The sequence below is a fragment of the Chiloscyllium plagiosum genome, unplaced genomic scaffold, assembly GCF_037043375.1.
Source record: "Chiloscyllium plagiosum isolate Xiang-an unplaced genomic scaffold, Cpla_swu_hap1 HiC_scaffold_1, whole genome shotgun sequence".
Classification (NCBI taxonomy): Eukaryota; Metazoa; Chordata; class Chondrichthyes; order Orectolobiformes; family Hemiscylliidae; genus Chiloscyllium; species Chiloscyllium plagiosum.
Window position 1 is genome coordinate 49679450 of NW_028270139.1, and position 18403 is coordinate 49697852.

The following is an 18403-nucleotide window of genomic DNA, read 5'->3' on the forward strand; positions in this document are numbered from 1 at the left end:
AATCACTATAAATGCCGGAGGAAACATCACAGAAGCGCTTCACAGGAGCCTCCCAAGCACTGAGGATGTCACCTAGACAGGGAACGAAACATCTGCAACACAAATTCCCAGCTCGGCGAACAGAACCACAACATCATAAGATGTTCTCCATGCAAGTCCTCAGATCATTATCAGATCACGTAGAACACTGTCCGACAGTAGCCTTTCAAAACTATTTCCTTCTATAATGCTTAAATTTAAACCCAATTGATAACCGACAATTCCTAGGAGACTGTTTGTTTATCTATTAATAATGAGAGTGTGGGGCACAAATTTCATCTCTCTTTTAATTGGTCTTCTTGACTTCCTAAGCCTCTCAGAACCTGGCATCAAACAGCTGGGGAGGACGACCTTGTAGAAGAGTTTAGTAATTTTCCAGCACAGGTTGTAGAGCAGAAATGGGTCTTTCCAAGTGAGCCTAAATTAACTTTCCCAGGACTAGATACCCTGTGATTGGATCACACAACAGAACCAAACCACTTTGAATAATTATGACAATTACTCCTGTGACCAGGCATCCTCACCACAGAATCACTAATGATGCCTCCTATTTCTACCCTCAGTCTCTCTCTGACCTCCCGACACCTGTCCACAGTCACCTCCTGAACACTACAAGCCACTTCCCTGCAATCTCGTTTCTCTATCCCAGCAGCAAGAAACCTATTGGCTCCTGGGCTGCAGCTTTGCCTTCAGCATTCTGTATCCAACAGGAAGCTAAACTTATCAATTCTGTCAAAGAGAATGTGCGTGCACATTGGAGCTAAAAATCCATATTCCTTTGGGGACCAGAACTCCTCCCGCTACTTAAATACTTTCCCCAACATGGGGTTTCACCACTTGCTGATAACATAAAGCAAACACAGAGAACCTATATCTCCTGGATCTTGCTGTTATTGGTCAACCCAATATATTGAAAATCTGGAGAAATAGCACAAATGACCATCTAGGCTGTTTCCCTCCAATAAACACAAGGTACTGAGGAAAGTGGAGATCTGAAATTAAATCAGAAAGTGCTGGAGAAATGCAAACGTTCTGGCAGTGTTGGCGGAGAGAGAACCCAAGCTAATGTTTTGAGTCTGATGTGCCTTTTCTTTGGAGCCACAAAACAGCTTCACGAAGGAATCAAGCTGAACTGACATTGTTGTGTTACTTCTCGAGTTATCAGTACAAAGTCTTATATTTAATTACATTGAAATATTAAAAGATTTATGACACAAAGGGTGGTAATTTGTTCCTTTTTGTTCATGTTAATTGATAAAAGAGCTATCCCGGTCTAAACCCACCTTTCAGCCTTTGGCTTGTAGCCCTGTAGATTATATTTCAAATGCATATCAAAATGTTTCCTTCAAAGGAATAAAGGCATTTGCATCTCCAATGCTTTCAGACAGAAAATTCTGGATCCTCAAAACTCTCTGGGTGGAAAACAGCCCAAATTCCCTCTAATTCTCTACCAATTAATTGATGTCTATACTCTCTAGTTAGTGACCACTCTACTATTGGAAATTCAATGCATATAAATCAAATTAAATGAATGCATTTTAATGAAGACCTTAACAGAAATATTATATTTTTAATAAAAACACAGGTAGTAAATGGAAAAAAACCCAAAATCATTCAGTTCAATTTTACACATACTGTTCAATTACTAAAGGCTGTGGTTTCCTATCAGTAATTATAGCTCATGCAAACGTGCAAATCAAACAGACTGGTGTTGGTACTTAAGTTGTTGGAAGTACTGCTTAGACTGTATTGTATCTACAGTTACGTGACAGTGTACTTTCCCATCTGTTAGTGGTTTTGAAGTTGAGACTTGTGGTTAAGCTCCTTCCAACTGTCAGATTGTAAACTGTGATATTGCATTTGCCTTTTTTATTTTACATAACAGTTTGTGGAACTGAAATCTAACATTCAGTCACAATATCAACACATGGGAAATTACAATCAGGATAACCAGTCAAATAGTTATCCCATCATTAACACAATTATCAAACACAATTCTTATTGCTGCAAAATTCTTATCTACAGTGCCACTGGTGCCATTGCAATGAAATCCAGAATTCCAAAAAAGTTGCACTGATCACTGCACCCTGTTTGCGTTAAAAGATGGGCATGCTAATAAAGACCAGGATAGAACCAGAAGACCAATTGCCATGTGTAGTCTAACAGAAGAGAAGCAGGTTGGATACATAGTTATCTGAAACTACAAGTTTATAGGCTTTGTTACATAAATCTGGATGAGATTGTTAAATGAACTGAAAACGAATTGCTTACTTGACAGAATATTTTCAGTGCAGGAAGAGGCCATTTGGCCCATAATGCATGGACTAGCACTCTGAGCATGTTAACTTAATATACCTATCCCCTGCCTTTTCCCTTTGATCCTGCACATTGTTTTTATTTAAATAATCTTTTTATGCCCTCTTGAATGCCTTAGTTGAATTTGTCGTTACTACATTTCCAAGCAGGATGCTCCTGACTGTAACTACCTGATGTGTGAAAGAAGTTATTCTGACCTCACATTTGCTTCTTTTACAAAATACTTTAAAACTGCCCTCTGGTTTTCAACTGTTTTAGAAGTCGGAATAGCCTCCCCCATCCACTCTGTCTAGATCTCTCATGATTTTGAAAACTTCAATCAAATCTCCTCTTAGTTGTTTTCCCTTCAAGAAAAACAGTCCACAATTCTCCAATTATTCCTGATAACTGAATTTTGTTATCCATGAAACTATTCCCATAAGTGTCTCCTACACTTTCCCTCATGCATTTAAATTCTTCCTATTGTGTAGCACCAAGAACTGTACATAGTACTCCAGATGAGGATTGGCCAAACAACAGACAGAAGAGAGTTGAGATAATTTTTTTTTCTGGTTGATAAACTGTTAGTAGTGGGGTGTTGCAGGGTTTGGCCCTCAGTCCTTAATTATTTACAATTTATTTTAATCTCTTGGATGCAGGGATCAAATGTACTGTAGCTAAATTTACAGATTACACTGAAATAGGTTGGGAAAGTAAATTGAAATGAAGAAATAAGAAATTTGTAAATGCAAATGGATAAGCTACATGAGGGGGCCAAACTTTAGATTAGATTAGATTAGATTAGATTACAGTGTGGAAACAGGCCCTTCGGCCCAACAAGTCCACACCGACCCGCCGAAGCGAAACCCACCCATACCCCTACATTTACCCCTTACCTAGCACTACGGGCAATTTAGTATGGCCAATTCACCTGACCCTGCACATCTTTGTGATGTGGGAGGAAACCGGAGCACCCGGAGGAAACCCACGCAGACACGGGGAGAACGTGCAAACTCCACACAGTCAGTCGCCTAAGGCGGGAATTGAACCCGGGTCTCTGGCGCTGTGAGGCAGCAGTGCTAACCACTGTGCCACCGTGCCGCCCACATGTGAAAATTAATGTGGATAAATATGAGGTTATCCGTTGTTGTCAGATGAATAAAAATTCAACCTTTTATTCAAATGGAGAGAAACTTCAAAATGCTTCAGTGCAGAGGGATCTGGGTGTCCTCATACACGAATTGCAGGAAGCTAGTGATAAGGTTAGCAGGTAATATGGAGGACAAATGGAATTTTGACATTTATTGCTAAAGGAATGGGAGTGTAAAAGTAGGGAAGTGTTCTTGCACAGGCATTGGTGAGACCACAACTGGAGTACTATGGACTGTTTTGGCCCCCTTGCTTGAGGAAGGATGTAACTATATTGAAGATAGTTCAGAGAAGGTTCACTCAATTCACTTCAGGGATGAAAGACTTGTCTTATGAGGAGAGATTGAGCAGCTTAGGTCTATACTCATGACAATTTAGAAAAATGAGAAGAAATCTAATTGAGGTAGAAAACATGCAAAAGGTGATTGATAAAGTAGACATAGTTATGAATGATTCATATACAGTATGCAAAAAGAATCTGTGTCTAAGGGCTGAAATTCCCTGGAATTTGGAAAGGCCTCAACAGATAGGAGAATGATGAATGCTAACCCTTTATTCAAGAAAGAAGAGACTTAGCAGGAAACTATAGGTCAGTCAGTCTAACAAGTGTCAAGAGAATTTACTAAAACCTATTACTAGGAGGTAAAGCAGGAAATTTATATCATAATGGAAATAAACAGAGTCAGCAAGGAAACCATGTTGAACTAATTTGTGAGAGATCTTTGAAGGAGTAACAAGAAATGAATCTTAAGGAAAGCTTGGAACTAGAATTTCCAAAAGACTTTTGACAAGTTGCTGCATGTAAGATTATTAAGAAAATGATAGCACATGGTGCGGTGGGTATCATATTAGTATGGATAAAGGACTAATAAACTAACAGGAAGCAGAGAGCAGGGATAAATGGATCTTTCAGTGTTGTCAGGCTGTGACTAGTGAAATGCCACTGGGATCAAAGTTATTGCCAGTTTTTATCAATGACTTGGATGAAAGGACCAAATGTATGGCAGCTACATTTGCAAATGGCATCAAGACAGAAAAGAAGGTGAGTTGTCAAATGGGGCAGACAGTCTTCCAAAGGGACATAAATAGAATGTCTTACTACGAAATATTGGAAAATAGAGTATTATGTAGGGAACTGTGGACCTATACACTTTGACAGGAAGAATAGAGAAATTGTATGCTATTAAATAAAGAGAGATTGCAGACTTCAGTACACAGAGGAATCTGGGTGTACTAGTAGATGAATCTCGAAACATTAGTATGCAAGTACAGCTACTAATTAGGAGGGTAAAGGGAATCATTGCATTTATTGCAAGAGAAACAGAACTTATAAGTTAGGGCATTTTACTCCAGGTATACAGGGGCTTGGTATGACCATGTCTGCAATATTATGCACAGTGGTCTGTCATAAAAGGGGGGAAACATGCTTCATTGGCTGGAATTATTGCTCATACAAGGGAAGATGTTTGTTGTTATTGGAGGCAATTTAGCTTGGTTCCATGATGTCATTGCAGAAATTCCTTGGAGTAGTGTCCAAAGCCCAACCATCTTCAGCTGCTTCATCAATAATCTTCTTTCTATTATAAGGTCAGAAGTGGGGATGTTCGCTAACAATTAAATAATGTTCCATACTAATTGTAACTCCTCGGTTACTAAGTACTTTGTGTTCATATGTAGGAAGACCTGAAGGACAATCAGGATTGGGCTGATAAGAGACAAATAACATTTGTACTTACTAGAAAATGACTTTCCTGGTATAGGGATGCATTTGTATAGCGCTTTTCACAACCATCAGATATCTCGAAGCCCTTTACAACCAATAAATTCTTGAAATGTAGTCATTGTTATAGGAAATGATGAAGGCAATTTATGTACAGAAAACTCCCACCAACAGCAATGTGATAATTACTAAAAAAAATATGTTTTTTAAAGTATTTATTGAGGTATAAACAGTCACTGATACAGAAGCTTTCATGAAAACATATTTGTATTAATTGAATTCACAATTCCTTCTTGGTAATTTTACCAGGACACAAATGACCTGTTATATTTACTGCTTATTATTTTCAATTCATTTGGTTCTTGGTTAGAACTCTATACCTATCAGTTTGCAAACATAACAGAAGGTTTTGCAACGTTCTCTCAGATGGATAGCTAACATCAATTCACACTGGAGTTTGATGTGCCAGAATGAATTACCAAACCACAAGGTAAGAGAGCTCCAGGAAGCAAGCAGGGTGTGTTTTTTTTAGTATATATGTTCAGATATCTCCTTAGCCAAATAATACACACTTTAAATATAGAAGCTTCTTCTGGGGATATGTCTCCCTGAACTGATGTTGGACAAGCTTTCAATGTTTATTAAGACATACATAGTGATTCACTGAAAGCTTTGTAATATAATTTTCTTCAGTTTTGCACACATCAAACATTATACAATGAGAGGACGAGAGCTGGAAAAAGCACTCTGCTTTCATTGGTTGGTCATCGAAAGACTGGACTTCTGGCAATGACACCTGAGTCGCTTTACTCAAGATAAATTTCTAATTTGCTGCTAACGTACTTTACTGGATTGAAATATTTGTTCATCTTGTGACAGGATTGAATTCACATCATTCAATAAGGGAGTGTAATGGCTCTATCTTGTTCCCTATGTTCACAATTGCTAACCAGAATACTAAATATTAGTGATTGGTGCACAAATGGTTGCAATACTGTCCTTTCCCCTGTGATGGTGACAACCTGCAGCTGCAATAATGTGGAATGCCTTTCAAAATGCAAAATGTGACTTTACTGAGATACAAAATAGTCTACTTTTGTGATATAAAGTGTCTGGATGCTGTAGATTGTTCAAAAGAGAATGAAAAAAATGGGAGGAGGAGGGAATGGCAAATGCAGAAACATGCGCTATACAATTTCCAGTTCTCTTTTATTAGCCATTTACAAGGAGAGACCTTACACCCTTCTACTCAGCAGCAATGAAGTGAAGCTAAATTTAATTTTTGAATGAATGTTTCTTCCTCAGCATTTTAGGAGTGACCATTGTTATTGTACGACTTATCAATTCTTTCATGTCTACTGCAGATGGAGGATGGAAGGGTTTGTGGAAGGGAGATTGGGACAAGAAGGTGGGATAGGGGCATGGAAGGGACATGGAAGAGTTATGTTGGCATGGAGTTATCATGGTGAGCCTGGAAATAATGAGTTTTTAAACATAATAGGGGGTTGCTGAATTATCCTTTGCTGAGAATGTAAGCAGGAAATTTGGAACATTATGTTCCTTTTAACTTATAGACCTTGAAAGTTAGCTCTACTTCTGAAAAATCTGTCTTGTTGTCTTTGCAGTTAACTCAACTTCCTCTCAATGACTCCATCCATTTTCCTATCAACTATCTCAGTTCAAACCAGGCTATTTGGAAAACACATCATATTTGGCCCTAAAATGTGCTTTTAAACATATACAGTGCTAATTCTAAAGCAGTTTTTCCACTTCTAAAACATATCTGACCTTACTCCGTCTCAGCTCCAGCTGCTGTTTGAAACCTCATTCAGGCCTGAGACTCGACTGACTTTCCACTCTCTGTAAGCTTCAGGTCAGCTAGAAATCTGCTGCCTATATCCTAACTCACACCAAACACCAAGTCCTACTCATCTATCAACACCATGCTGGCTATCTGACATCGTCTCCTGGTTCAGCAGTGCTTCAATTTTGAAATGCCACCCTTGTTTGCAAATCCCTCCATGGCTTCACACTCCCTGTCTCTGTAAGTGCTTCTAGTTCCACAAACCCTCTTCGATATCAGAATGCTTTCAAGTTCTGTCTCATGAGTACCTTCAATTTTAATTATTGCACCACTGGTGAAGTATTGGGATAATAAGCTCTAGAATTTCATCTGCTAAGCTTCCCATGACATCACTTGGTTCCTTTCAGATGCTCCTTAGAACCTACTTCTTTGACTAGGCACTCAGTCATTTACCCCTCATATCATTTCCTCGAATTCCAGGAGCAGCAATTACTGTTTTATATGCTGTTGCATTGTTTTGGAACTTTGGAGAAAAAAAAAGGCAAAACAACAGCAGTTTTAAAAGGGAGAGGAACAGACAAAGGAAGCACATGGTGAGGTCAGTGCAGGAGAGAAAGAGGGAAAGAAACTGACAGAGCAGTGAACCTGCACAGTTACTGCCTTTGCTGTTTCAATTCATGTATCACTGGACATTGGACTGCGTCTGGGAAAATTAACAAACAATGAAATTCACAACTGATTAGATTCCCTACAGTGTGGAAACAGGTCCTTTGGCCGAACAAGTCCACACCAACCCTCTGAAGAGTCACCCACCCAGACCCATTTCCCTCTGTCTAATGCACCTCACACTATGGGCAATTTAGCATGGCCAATTCACCTGACCTGCACATCTTTGGATTGTGGGAAGGAAACAAGAGCACCCAGACAGACATAGAGAGAATGTGCAAACTCCACACAGATAATCACATGAGGCTGGAATCGAACCTGGGACCCTGGTGCTGTGAGGCAGCAGTGCTAATCACTGAGCCACTGTGCCACCCACCTTGGAAGACCCTGTTTGGGAGAGGTCACAGCACAGAAACAGAAGTGAATATTTAAGCGTGGCCTTACAGTAAGTTTGCAAAAAATGAGTTGAGTAATTTCTTGATTATATGTGTTTTTGAGATATGTCTCTTGATGAAACTTAAAAAATAAGGATAAGTGTTAATTTAACCTGGAGCAGTGTTTTGTTGAGGAATTAGATGGTGCTATTTTCTGGGTCTGTAGATTGAAAGCAGCAAAAATGGCCTTTAGTAGAGTGATATGCTCTTCTTGTTGGATGTGGGAGTTTAGGGAGAGTTTACGGGTTACTGAGGATTATATCTGTAATAAATGCTGTTGGTTGTGAATCCTATCAGATCGAATGGATCAGTTGAAGAGACAGTTAGAGGCAATGAGGAATTTACAAGAGCAAGGGGATGGGATGGATGGCAATTATAGGAAGGGGGGAAAGTCTCAGATACAGTCACATAGATGGGTTAACTCCAGGAAAGGTAAGAGAGGTAGGCAGGTAATGTGGCTATCCGTTTTCAAACAATTATGCTGTTTTGGAAAATGTAAGGGGTGATGGATTCTCTGGGGAATGTAACACAAACAGCCAAGTTTCTGGTATTGAGACTGGCTCTAATGCAACAAGGGGTACGTCGGGTTCCAAGTGATCGATTATGTTAGGGGATTCTCTAGTCCAAGGTACAGATAGAGGTTTCTGTGGCCAGCAGTGAAAAAGCAGAATGGTGTGTTGCTTCCCTGGTGCCAGGATCAAGGATGTCTCAGAGAGGGTGCAGAATGTTCTCACGGGGGAGAGGGGCCAGCAAGAAGTGATTGTCCACATTAGAACCAATGACATAGGAAGGGAAAAGGTGATTACGGAGAATTAGGCAGGAATTTAAAAAGGAGGCCTTAGAGAATAGTAATACCTGGATTACTCTCGGTGCTACAAGCTAGTGAGGGCAGGAATAGGAGGATAGAGCAGATGATTGCATGGCTGAGGAGCTGGTGTATGGGAGAAGGATTCACATTTTTGGATCATTGGAATCTCTTTTAGGGTAGAAGCGACCTGTACAAGAAGGAAAAAATTGCACCTAAACTGGAAGGGCACTAAAGGATTTAAACTTAGTAAGGTGTCGGGGGGATGGGCCGGGGTGGGACCCAGGGAGATAGTGAGGAAGGAGATCAATCTGAGACTGGCAGAGTTGAGAACAGAAGCGAGTCAAACAGCCAGGGCAGGCAGGGACAAAACAGAGAACTAGGTAGGACGGATAAATTAAACTGCATTTATTTAAATGCAACAGGCCTAACAGGGAAGGCAGATGAACTCAGGGCATGGTTAGGAACATGGAACTGGGATATCATAGCAATTACAGAAGCATGGCTCAGGGATGGACAGGACTGTCAGCTTCAGGTTCCAGGATACAAATGCTACAGGAAGGACAGAAAGGGAGGCAAGAGAGGAGGGGGAGTGGTGTTTCTGATAAGGGATAGCATTACAGCTGTACTGAGGGAGAATATTCCTGGAAATATATCCAGGAAAGTTATTTGGGTGGAACTGAGAAATAAAATGGGATAATAACCTTATTGGGATTGTATTATAGACCTCCTAATCGTCAGAGGGAAATTGAGAAACAAATTTGTAAGGAGACCTCAGTTATCTGTAAGAATAATAAGGTGATTATGGTAGGGGATTTTAAGTTTCCAAACATAGACTGGGACTGCCATAGTATTAAGTTTTTAGATGGAGAGGAATTTGTAAATGTGTACAAGAACACTTTCTGATTCAGTATGTGGATGTACCTGCGAAGGAAGGTGCAAAACTTGACCTAAATGTGGGAAATAAGGCAGGGCAGGTGACTGAGGTGTAATTGGGAGAGCACTTTGGGGCCAGTGACCATAATTCTGTTAGATTTAAAATAGTCATGGAAAAGGATAGACCAGATCTAAAAGTTGAAGTTCTAAATTGGAGAAAGTCTAATTTTGACGGTATTAGGCAAGAATATTCAAAAGCTGATTGGAGGCAGATGTTCGCAAGTAAAGGGACAGCTGGAAAATGGGAAGCCTTCAGAAATGAGATAACAAGAATCCAGAGAAAGTATATTCCTGTCAGGGTGAAAGGAAAGGCTGGAAGGTATAGGGAATTCTGGATGACTAAAGAAATTGAGGGTTTAGTTAAAAGAAAGGAAGCATATGTCAGGTATAGACAGGATAGATCGAGTGAATCCTTAAAAGAGTATAAAGGCAGTAGGAGTATACTTAAGAGGGAAATCAGGAGGGTAAAAAGGGAACATGAGATGGCTTTGGCAAATAGAATTAAGGAGAATCCAAAAGGTTTTTACAAATACATTAAGGACAAAAGGGTAAATAGGGAGAGAATAGGGCCCCTCAAAGATCAGCAAGACTGACTTTGTGTGGAGCCGCAGAAAATGGGGGATATACTAAACGAGTATGTTGCATCAGTATTTACTGTGGAAAAGGGCATGGAAGATATAGACTTTAGGGAGTTAGATGGTGACATGTTGAACATGTCCATATTACAGAGGAGGAAGTGCTGGATGACTTGAAATGCATAACAGTGGATAAATCCCCAGGACCTGATCAAGTGTGCCCTAGAACTCTGTAGGAAACTAGGGAAGTGATTGCTGGGCCTCTTACTGAAATATTTGCATCATTGATAGTCGCAGGTCAGGTGCCGGAAGGCTGGAGGTTGGCTAACGTGGTGCCACTGTTTAAGAAGGGTGGTAAGGACAAGTGAAAGAACAATAGAGCAGTGAGCCTGATGTCAGTGGTGGGCAAGTTGTTGGAGGGAAACCTGAGGGACAGGATGTACATGTATTTGGAAAGGCAAGGACTGATTAGGAATAGTCAACATGGCTTTGTGCATGGGAAATCATGTCTCACAAACTTGATTGAGCTTTTTGAAGAAGTAACAAAGAGGATTGATGAGGGCAGAGTGGTAGATGTGATCTCTATGGACTTCAGTATGGCATTTGACAAGATTCCCCATGGGAGACTGATTAGCAAGGTTAGATCTCATGGAATACAGGGAGAAGTAGCCATTTGGATACAGAACTGGCTCAAAGGTAGAAGACAGAGGGTGATGGTAGAAGGTTGTTTTTCAGACTGGAGGCCTGTGACCAGTGGAGTGCCCCAAGGATCGGTGCTAGGTCCACTACTCTTCCCTTATTTACATAAATGATTTGGATGTGAGCATAACAGGTATAGTTAATAAATTTGTAGGTGACACCAAAATTGGAGGTGTAGTGGACAGCAAAGAAGGTTACTTCAGATTACAATGGGATCTTGATCAGTTGAGCCAATGGAGTTTAATTCATTTAAATGCAAGGTGATGCATTTTGTGAAAGCAAATCTTAGCAGGACTTATACACTTAATGGTAAGGTCCTAGGGAGTGTTGCTGAATAAAGAGACCTTGGAGTGCAGGTTCATAGCTCCTTGAAAGTGGAGTCACAGGAAGATAGGATAGTGAAGAAGGCGTTTGGTATGCTTTCCTTTATTGGTCAGAGTATTGAGTACAGGAGTTGGGAGGTCATGTTGTAGCTGTACAGGACATTGATTAGGCCACTGTTGGAACATTGTGTGCAATTCTGGTCTCCTTCCTATTGGAAAGATTTTGTGAAACTTGAAAGGGTTCAGAAAAGATTTACAAGGATGTTGCCAGAGTTGGAGGATTTGAGCTATAGGGAGCAGCTGAACATGCTGGGGCTGTTTTCCCTGGAGCTTCCGAGGGGTGACCTTTTTGAGGTTTACAAAATCATGAGGGGCATGGATAGGATAAATAGACAAAGTCTTTTCCCTGGGGTGGGGGAGTCCAGAGCTAGACGGCATAGGTTTAGGGTGAGAGGGGAAAGATATAAAAGAGACCTAAGGGGCAACGTTTTCATGCATAGGGTGGTATGTATATGGAATGAGCTGCCAGAGGAAGTGGTGGAAGTTAGTAAAATTGCAACACTTAAAAGGCATTTGGATAGGTAAATGAATAGGAAGGGTTTGGAGGGAAATGGGCCAGGTGCTGGCAGGTGGGACTAGATTGGGTTGGGATATCCGGTCGGTGTGGACAGGTTGGATTGAAGTCTGTGTTTCTGTGCTGTACATCTCTATGACTCGATTCCAAGTGAACTTAGACTCCTTTTGTGACTCAGGGTCACTTTATGTTGTAGAATCTCTGATGAAGCACCTTGGAGTTGTTTTATCACATTGAAAGTTTGATACGAATACAAGCTGTTGTTATTGATGCTGGGATATGAAGGACACCTCATGCAGATCATTAAGTATCATTGAATTAAGTGATTGTTTTTGGAGCTTTTCCAGCGACCATTGACATTTGAAGATTTTGCGTTGAAGCAGTCAGCCTTTTCTCTGAGAGGAATTCAGGATCCCACAGTTTATGATTGACGGCTGGCTTTCCAAAATTTGACACACCTTCAGAGTGTTTCTTGTATGGCACCAACAACTAAAAAGCAAAAATAAAATGCAAGCAAAAAATCCCAGCAAAACAGCTAAAACATGCTTCGAGAACAGACAAGATGATACGTCTTCATCTGTGGCCTTCAGTTTTTCCATTGTTTGGGACCAGAGCTCAATCAATCATCTGAGTTCGAGACCAAGAGCACTGTGATTGGTAGACACATTTCAGGGCCTTTGGTATAAAGGCGGAGCTTCTTTAATGATGTAAAAGAGAAGAGAAAAGCCAAGGATGTGAGAACAAGGCTGGGGAAATAATAATAGTGAGTTAGAAAACTGCAGAGGAGACGAATAAATAATTTGCATCAGTCTTTACAGTTGAAGACACAAATAGCATTCGAAAAATTATCAATACTGAGAAAAGCTAGCATCCAAGTTCAGCAGGTAATAGGAAAAGCATATGGAAGGCTGACCTTAATATAAAAAGGAATGGTCAGACTACAGCTGGAATACTGTGTACAGTTTTGGTCCCTTCATCTGAGAAAAAAATTCACTGGCATTGGAAGCAGTGCAGAGAAGGTTCATACGGTTGACACTGGGTATGAGAAGATTTTCATCTTAGGAGAGGTTGAATAAGTTGGGTTTGTACTCATTGGAGTTTAGAAATTGGGAGGAAATCATATTGAAATATTTAAGAACCTTAGGGGGTTTTTGACAATGGAGAGTCAATAGCCAGAGGGCTAATCTCAAAGCACAGGGTCACCCTTTAAATCAGAAACGTGGAGGGTTTTTTTTCTCAGAGATTAGTGAATCTGTGGAATTCTTTACTACATAAAGCTGTTGAGGCTGATTTGTTAAGTTAATTCTAGACTAAGATAGATAGAATTTTAATCAGTAAGGGAATCAATAATTTGGGGTAAAGGCAGGAAGGTGGAGTTTGAGGGTTATCAGATTAACTGTGATCTCATTGAATGGTAGAGTGGAGTCAATGTGTCAATGGCCTTCTTCTGCTCCTGTGTCTTATGGTCTTTTTTATTGATATTACAATTGAACTTTGAGATATCACCTCAAGTCACTGGTTCAATTTTCTACAGATGTCTCTGGTTTCTACTCAATATTTATCCATATTCTTTTCTCATATAATAGGTATTAACTTGTTTTCAACATCCATTTTTCTTTTCCATTTGGCTAAATTCTTCTTGAAACTTTGGTAATTTGTTGTAACAGTGGGGTTATTTGGCCTTTCTGTACTATAGTTTATCTTTTTCACCAGATACTGTTGTCAAAATTCAAGAATGAAGGTCATCATTTGCCTGCCTATAAGACTTTGAGCTCATGTGTCAGTATCTTATGAGGTAAACTGTAGCAGTTGGAAGAGTAAGGTGGAGATCTATGAGTGATGTTGTGCCTTTTTTTCTCTCTCTACTAACAGTTCTTTTGAAATTTTAATTAAAATTTCTGTCATTTGACTGTGAACGTCTTGGTCAAGAGTTAGCATGTAAAAAGTGAGGACTGCAGATACTGGAGGAGAAAGTGAGGTCTGCAGATGCTGGAGATCAAAGTTGAAACTTTATTGCTGGAACAGCACAGCAGGTCAGGCAGCATCCAGGGAACAGGAGATTCGACGTTTCGGGCACAGGCCCTTCTTCAGGAATGAGCAGAGAGTGTTCAGCAGGAGAAGATAAAAGGTAGGGAGGAGGGACTTGGAGGAGGGGAGTTGGAAATGTGATAGGTGGAAAGAGGTCAAGGTGAGGGTGATAGGTCGGAGTAGGGTGGAGGCGGAGAGGTCAAGAAGAAGACTGCAGGTCAGGAAGGCGCCGCCCGGCACCGCCTTCCAGCCCGGCACCGCCTTCCTGACCTGCAGTCTTCTTCTTGACCTCTCCGCCTCCACCCTACTCCGACCTATCACCCTCACCTTGACCTCTTTCCACCTATCACATTTCCAACTCCCCTCCTCCAAGTCCCTCCTCCCTACCTTTTATCTTCTCCTGCTGAACACTCTCTGCTCATTCCTGAAGAAGGGCCTGTGCCCGAAACGTCGAATCTCCTGTTCCCTGGATGCTGCCTGACCTGCTGTGCTGTTCCAGCAATAAAGTTTCAACTGCAGATACTGGAGATCAGAGTTGAGTGTGGTGCTGGAAAAGCACAGCAGCTCAGGCAGCATCTGAGGAGCAGGCGAATCCACATTTCGCAAATTGTTAGAATTTCTTCCAATGATTTATTGTCTTCTATTACCTCATTTGGATAATATAACATGCAAAACAAATTTTTGTCTTAGCTCAGACTTCATTCTCATTTTTGTCGCTCTGTTTGTAACAAAGATATCAGAATGAAAGAACTTTGAGAACATATTTTCCATTTGTCTCAAACATCCCAGGCACTTCTTGTATGTGGTAGCAATTATACTTGTTGGTAAATATCACAACATATCATCACATATACCTATGTTTCCTTGTCCTTATTAATTAGCTCTAGAAATCACTTCTTCAAATCTTCCAAGACAACACTGCAAAGAGTTCATCTTAACATCGATGTACAGAGAAATTTAAGAAGTTATGAGATGCTCCTTCATTGCCCTTTAATCCCGAATGGGTAAAATATGGTGAGAAAACTCACTCAGGCTGGTGGTGAGAATGGCTCCACCAAATCCAACGTAGAGTTGCACTTAGCCAAAAAACAGTAAGGTTCTGTCCACCATCTTGGCTACAAATCAAAAGACACCCTGATTTATGAATCTGTATTTATTTTTTATCAAAGACTCAAAAAGTGAAAACAAAATGAATTCAAAAATTAGCTGGATGCTATTACCTTCTTGAGCAATATCAGCTGTGCTGTGAAGCTGTGGTCATAGTGACAAGCCATTTTCTCCTGCTGTGTGCCACTTTCTCATGGTTCCCATTAAGATCCCCTGAAAATGCATCAGGCCATAAAATGTTCCATACAATTAACTTTGTAACAGGCTCAGTAGATTGTTAATCAATGACTTAGCAATGGTGAACAGGCATCCAAAATAAATGGTGGTTCGCCTTGCACAGTATCTACTATTGGTATGATGACGCTGTAGTATTAACCCCAATTATCATTTTCTATTTTACCTTCATGCAGGAGTGAGGGTTAGAGCTGGGAATTACAGCTCAGTTGGCCTGGCATCAGTCATAGGTAAAATGCTAGAATCTATTGTAGTCAATTTGATCACAGGACACTTAGAAATTATTAATGGGATTGGACAAAGTCAACATCAATATATAAAAGACAAATCACATTAGACAAACTTACTGGAGTCTTTTGATGATGTGGTGGCACAGTGGTTCACAGCACCAGGGGTCCAGGTTCGATTCCAGCCTTGGATGGTCTGTGTGTGTGGGTTTTCTCCCATAGTCCAAAGGTGGTGAAATGGCCATGCTAAATTGCTCATAGAGTTCAGGGATATGTAGGTTAGGTACATTAGTCAGGGGGAATGTGGAGTAGGGTAGGGGATTGGGTGTGGGTGGCCTGCTCTTTTTAGGGTCAGTGTGGGCTTTTGGGGCCAAATGGACTTGTTTCACGTTGTAGGGATTCTTAAAAAAAAGCTAGTAGGAAAGTTAAGGGAGAACCACTGGATGCAGTATATTTGCAGTTTCAGAAAACTTTTGATAAGAGGTTAGTGCAGGATTAAAGCACATGGGATTATAAGACTATAAGTCAGAGGAGTGGAAGTAAGGCCATTCAGCTCATCAAGTCCACTCCACCATTTAATCATGGCTGATGGGCATTTCAACTCCACTTACCTGCACTCTCTCCATAGTCCTTAATCCCTTGCAAGATCAAGAATTTGTCAATCTCTGCCTTGAAGACATTTAACGTCCCGGTCTCCACTGCGCTCTATGGCAATGGATTCCACCTGCCCAACACTCTCTGGCTGAAGAACTGTCTCCTCATTTCCATTTGTAGTTGATGCCCTCTAATTCTATGGCTGTCCTCACAGGTCCTAGTCTCCCCACCTAAAGGAAACAACTTCCCAGCGTCCACCCTTTCTAAGCCATGCATTAGATCTCTCCTCAACCCTCTAAACTCACATGAATACAATCCTAGGATCCTCAGCTGTTCACCATATGTTAGGCCTACCATTCCAGGGATCATCCTTGTGTATCTCTGCTGGACACGCTCCAGTGCTAGTATGTCCTTCCTGAGGTGTGGGGCCCAAAATTGGACACAGCATTGCAAACGGGGCCTTACTGGAGCTTTATAAAGTCTCAGAAGCCCATCACTGCTTTTATATTCCAACCCTCTTGAGGTAAATTGCAGCATTATATTCACTTTCTTAATCACAGACTCAACCTGCAAGTTAACCTTTAGAGAATTCTGGACTAGTGCTCCCAGATCCCTTTGTACTTTTGGCTTTATGAATTTTCTCACCATTTAGAAAATAGTCCATGACTGTATTCTTTTTTCCAAAAGGAAGACCTCACATTTGCTCATGTTGAATTTCATCAGCCATTTCCAGGACCACTCTCCTAAACTGTCTAAATCTTTCTGCAGCCTCCCCACCTCCTCAATACTACCTGCCTGTCTGCCTAACTCCGTACCATCAGCAAACTTTGCCAGAATGCCCCCAGTCCCTTCATCCAGATCATTAATATATACTGCATTGTGAACTGCTTAGTAACAGGAAACAGAAAATAGAAATGAATGAGTCTTTTTCAAAGAAAGACACTGAACCAGCCACATGCATCCTGTGTCCAAAGACATTGACATCCAATATATGCCAGCATCTAAGAACCCCCATTGCACATCTCCAATTCTTTTACAGGTCACTTCTGTATTTCAATATCGTATCAAGACTGCAATGGCAACTATCATTGTAATACTGCAACAAGGACACTGTAAACCTAGAGACATGCACCCAGTTTATGAAATGGACCAGGCTGCATCTCCTGGCTCTTCACTTTCCCTTGTAGCACTCACTCACTCTGAGTCTACCTGGATGCTCAACGGCATCCCTCTCTTGCCGTTTTCTGCTTTCCTATTATCTCTCAGCCAGAGATACCAGGATAGTGTTACAGTTGTTATGCCTTGCTGTTTACTGCATGCACAAAGCCAGCAAGTTTGTCATTGTTATAAGACAGCGTCATTCAAGTCAAGAGGGAGGAAGAGTCCGGTCTGTTTCCCCACTCCATCCAGCAGGGCCTCCTAGACCTCTGAAAGCAGGGCACTGAGTTTCCCCTACTTACCATGTCTGTGGCAAATGTCAAGTCTGTGTGGAGTTTGCATATTCTCACCACGTCTGTGTGAGTTTCCTCCATGTACTCTGGTTTCCTCCTGCAGTCCAAAGATTTCCACGTTAGGTGGATTGGTCATGATAAGTTGCCCAGAGTGTTCATGGATGTGAAGTTTAGGTGGATTAGCCATAGGGTGGGTCTGGGTGGGATGCTGTTAGAAGATGGTAAGTCATTGTTTTAAGTTGGTTCATTGTCAGTTTTAGAGCTGGTCTTCCAAATATAACTCTTAGATTTCAATTAAGTTGTTGTGTAATTTCCCATCCTTCATCATTCTGCTTTGACAAAACATCATTTAGGATCACTGTTTGGCATTGGATTGACATCAGGTCCCATGAACTGATTGGTGCCATTCTGACCCATGTGTGAGAAGAGATGTGCATTTGCTCTCAAAGAAATTAATGCCTTTTTTGAAAACATTGAAACACATAAAAAGCATTAAAACTGGGATTTTCTTTTTGCGCAGACAAAGTTGAAGCCTAGACTTCTCATCTTTTTGACTAGAAAAGGCCTGTTTCTTGATTCTGAAAGCTGACATTAATATTAGAGTTTTTGATGTCTCTGGTTTTATCAGGTAGAGAGGTCATCACGAATTAGAACCACTTGGTGCTGTACACAGGAAACATTGTCTTTTTTTTCTCAGGACTTTTTTTGGATGATAAAGGGTTGAATATTTTCCCAGCCTGACT

The 18403-nt window shown here is 40.8% G+C and overlaps 1 long non-coding RNA gene across 1 annotated transcript in view; it reads left to right on the forward strand.

Moving 5' to 3' along the window:
* The window catches only part of LOC122551718 (uncharacterized), a 129413-nt gene that overhangs the window by 79947 nt on the left and 31063 nt on the right, over positions 1–18403 (forward strand). The window lies entirely within an intron of this gene.